The following is a 4,584-nucleotide window of genomic DNA, read 5'->3' as shown; positions in this document are numbered from 1 at the left end:
CTCATCACCTAAGAATTTCAAAGGAAAAGTTTCTCTAAAAGTTCTCTTCCCTTAATATTACAAAATTTGGTTCTCACAAACCAAATTTTGCCGGAGAAAAGCGAGAAAGACTTGGTGGTGATGTCTTGTTCGAGATCCAAGAAGGTTTAAAAGTTCGTGAATATCAATGAAGAATTGGAGAAGATTGAAGAGTCGTCTTCAAAAGTATTTCTTTCTCCTTGATATTCTTCATAGTAAAGCATGCTTAATTAAAATATGTTTAAACTTCTCTGTAATTTTTTGCAAGCTCAAAACCTAAATTAAAACCATACATGTTCACGCGCTTCCGCACGAGATTCAATCCCTTCGTAATATATGTTGGATATTTTAAATATTTTTAAATTTTATTTTTGTTATTCTTATTTATTCTTTCTTCCAATTTTAAGTAGTTGATTTCCCTCTTCCTATTAAATAGTGAATGAATGATAGTTATATTTAAACTTAGGTAATCTCTTATGAGAAATGAAAATTTCCGGAGTCTTTGAAAAAAAAAACATTTTGCCCTCACTCTTCTAGTAAAACCAAACCAGAAGTCTCTCTCTTATCATAAGCTAATTTCCCTATAAATACTTCATTATAGCTCCATACGAGATAACTTAAACTTCTCACTTATTCCACATTATAAAGTTCTTGTTCCAACTTTAGCACTGGAGCTCTTTTTCTTTGTTTTGCAAATCATCTCTTCGCAAAATTATAAATTTACTATTGAATGAAGGTCAAGTGTGATTTTCTCTATCCAAATTTTGATATCAATAGTTGGCAGCGTCTATGGGGTAAGAAAGTGTTCTATTGATAATTTATATGCCTTACAAAATATAAATAAGAGAGACGAGAATAGGAATCGGGATAGAGATGACTCTAATTGAGTCCGCCACTCACAGAGAACACGAGACCATACACCACCTCAGCCTCATCCATATGAGGGCGGTCGGGGGAAAAGTTGGAAGTACTTGAGAAATAAGTGAAAGGAATGAGTCACGATCTGACTCGATTAATGGATATTCTAGACAAGTAGAGTCCCCTGTAACAGTTCAGGTGGAACATTGATACGTGATCAAGCTCCATTGGATCAAAATTTGGAGAAATAGAGTCTCATATCCAAAGACCATAGAAGAGACCGATCTTAGGTGAAAACAATCATAGAAAGAAATGTAAGACTACCAGACAACGGATGCAACCTGAAGCTACGAACAACTCCTTTTCAAGTAAAATGCTTCATAAGTTGGAGGCTACACAGGAGAAATGCTTGTTTATTAAACAAAAAGCATATATATAGATGATTGATATACCTATTACTAAAGCAAATGCTTATTTTTTATTTCCATCTTATTCTTGATTGATATACCTATTATTAACTAAAATGGCCATTAAATAAAATACTATATGGGTACATAGTTCTTTTCTCTGTACAAATAAAATATAATTTATTAAAAAAATTCTTGCTCGGTAAGAAGATATTCTACTATCTTTACTAGAATAAAAGATAATTACCTAATAGACTCAAAGTCAATAGATAGGAGGAAGCATTTTGCTTGATCTCCTACATATCGAAGGTCGTAGTAAAAAAAAAATCATTCATCAATAGAACAAAATCATGTCTTTTTCTGTACTTCAATTATAGGGGATGTTTTTTCTTTTAACAGTTGTGTACAAAATGATTAGATTTTTATTTTTCATCCCTATACGAAAATTATGTAGTTGATTGATCCTTGGAAGGGAAACTTATTTTCTTTCTTTATCCCTATATATTCTAAAATACCATTATTCGCTTAACGCATATCTAAATTAAAATAATGTCAAAATGAACATAATTCAATTTAATTAACACGGTGTTTATAGTGTCAACTTCAAAATTAGATATTTAATTTCTTACTCACAGAGTATCGTTTTCCAGTCAAAGACATGAAGTATCTATGAGGTTCTGATAGTATTTGTATTTTGCATTACGATTATATCTAGTAGATGTGACAAAATTAAAATATTACATACAAGTTAAAAAAAAAAAAAATTTGCCGCGGAAGCGTAAGCCCCGTTCTGTTATCCCCCACTACGGGTGGAAGGTAAGTGAATATCTGTAAAGACGGCCAGTATTATCTTCGGGCAAATGGGCTCTGAGGCTCCACACGTGTCTCAGCCCCATTGCAATTGTGCAATGCAACGGCCCACACCATATCGGCTTCCGAAGGACAACCGTTTCCAGGCCCGTATCTCTACGGGTAATGGCCCGGGGACTTTCCTGGACCCATGACTCATCTGGAATCATTTAGCCCTGTCACTTCGTTCCGCGGCAAGCCCTGGAACAGGAAAATACATACTATAAAGTAGCGCATATTGTGAACCCTTTCCGATGTGGTACAAACCTTCACATTTTTTTTGGTTAACAAAACATTTCATTGAACTAATAAATTAGTCGTTTCTTAAACTTCAGTTTTTGTTCAATTTCTGTAATAATTTTGCTAAAATTATTGAAATTTAATGAGAGTTTTTACCAATGGGATGAATAATAAGAGTTACAAGGGACTAGATGTGATTATAAGTTACAAAGGTAAAATGGTTATATAATAAAAATTGACATTTAATTTTGATGAAAATTTTTACCATGTATATAAATTGCAATAAATTGTAAACTATATGATTAAATTTTTTAGGTAATGAATTTAAGAAACTAAATTATTATACAATTAACAGTATAATATTAAATTGTTATTAACTGATGTCAAGGACTAAATTTTTGCTTTCAATAAGGTTAAAAGACTAAAAATATATGTTAACTTACCTTTTTTAAAAAAAAAAAAAAAAATCAAAGATATATCTTTTGTGCCATTTTTCCTTTACAAATTACTATTTTATTTAAAAGTATTTTGCATTATTATTTATGTCTTTCAATTTTCTTTTCTTAACTTTGTAATCATTGACTAGTTTAACTATACTCGAATTGACATTTATATATTATTATAAATAACCGGCTCACAATCTAAATAAAAGCACTTCTTTTATAGACTAAATTGTGATTTAAATGAATGATAAGCCAAAATAATGATAAAACTAGTGTTAGTTGGCTCAAACATATCTTTGATAAGAAAAATAGAGTGATGCATCACAGGTTGCATCCATCTTTACGTGGTCTACCCAGTATATAGTCATAAGTTGCCACGTAACAAACTTTTAAATATTTTATTATATTTTTTCTTTGTAATGAAGGAGAATGCATTACGATAATTGCTGTTTGAATTACTTAGAAGTATTATTTTCAATAAAAAAGAAAAAGAAAAAAAAAGATAGAATTGGTTGAGGTGAATGACCAATTAATGTCCAACAAGAATGGAGCATAATGATGGGCAAATTCAGGTCTAATAAAAGCACTTTGGGTTGGAGGGGAAAAAAGTAGTAACAACCAAAATCCAATGAAATTAGAAGGGGAAATGCAATGCAAATGGTCCACAAAATAGGTTAGCTTTCACAAATTTTCCTACAATGTAATCACTAATGTTTTGCCTTTTTCCTTTTCCCTTCTTGTCTCTCTTCTCTCTTTTTTCTTTTTTCTTTTTTCTTTTTTTCTTTTTGGTTAAAATACCACTTTTTTAATGTAATGCTAAAATCTCATTTTAATCTTTATAATTTGATTTCATTTCATTTTAGTTCACATATTTTTATTTATTCAAATTTTGTTCGTATATTTTCAATAAATCTTAACTTTATTTTTAATAAATCTTCATAATAGTCCATGTTATTAGTATTTTATTGATTTTTTCAAAAGAATGTTAAAAAAATCCCTATTAGCATTTTCTTCTTAAATTTTGAAAATATATTCACATATATAGTGTCTTTTCTTACATAAAAATTGGAGCATTCGTGAGTTCAATTTGGTTGGATTGAGACATATTTTGAGACACGTTGAATAATTTTATCCCAATTCAAACCCCAATTTGTCTGGTATTTTGTGCCCTTAATTTTGATTTTTGAGTGTTAACTGTTGGTTTAGTGGGAAAACTTTTGAACTTTAGTCAATTTTATCATGGAGTGTTATTTGATTTCTTGCTAATTTTTATGTAATTTAGCATAAATCTTTCCTTTTTTTATGCCATATACTTCTCAATCTTGATTCTTTGGTAGGAAAGACATGACTCTTTGAATGTACATATATTCAAATATGCATATTCTTAAGGAAAAGTGTCTTGAGTAGTAAAACATGATTATATATATTAGCCTTCACTTTTTTTTTTCTTTTTTTTTTCTTTTTTTTTTTTTGTTTCCTTTTTTTTGTTTGTTTGTTTTTTTCTTTCTTTCTTTTTTTTTTTTACAATACTCTGATGTGTCCTTCCCTATTTTTTTTACCAACATGATTTTTTTAAAAATTTATCTCAAATGAGATTTCTTCTTTCATTTTCTAATCGTGGTTGTAATTTCTCTCTTATAATTTTTAATTTTCTCTCCTCTAGATCCTTCGTGAATCATGTGTTGTTTTCCCCTCAACTCAACATGATTTTTTATTCAACATGCCCTTCTTTTTCTCTCGATTTCTTGTGATTTTCTTCTCTTTGTTGA

General features: G+C 29.8%; 1 non-coding gene across 1 annotated transcript; it reads right to left on the bottom strand.

The window, feature by feature from the left end:
- Positions 1-2,049: 2,049 nt before the first annotated feature.
- On the bottom strand, positions 2,050-2,330 carry LOC150036187 (RNase MRP). Its single transcript, XR_016529927.1, has one exon.
- Positions 2,331-4,584: the final 2,254 nt, after the last annotated feature.

This window comes from Benincasa hispida, chromosome 5 (assembly GCF_027475165.1).
Source record: "Benincasa hispida cultivar pf3 chromosome 5, pf3_genome.v1.1, whole genome shotgun sequence".
Taxonomy (NCBI): domain Eukaryota; kingdom Viridiplantae; phylum Streptophyta; class Magnoliopsida; order Cucurbitales; family Cucurbitaceae; genus Benincasa; species Benincasa hispida.
Note: the sequence above shows the minus strand (reverse complement) of the source record. Positions and strands in the feature narration are given on the sequence as shown.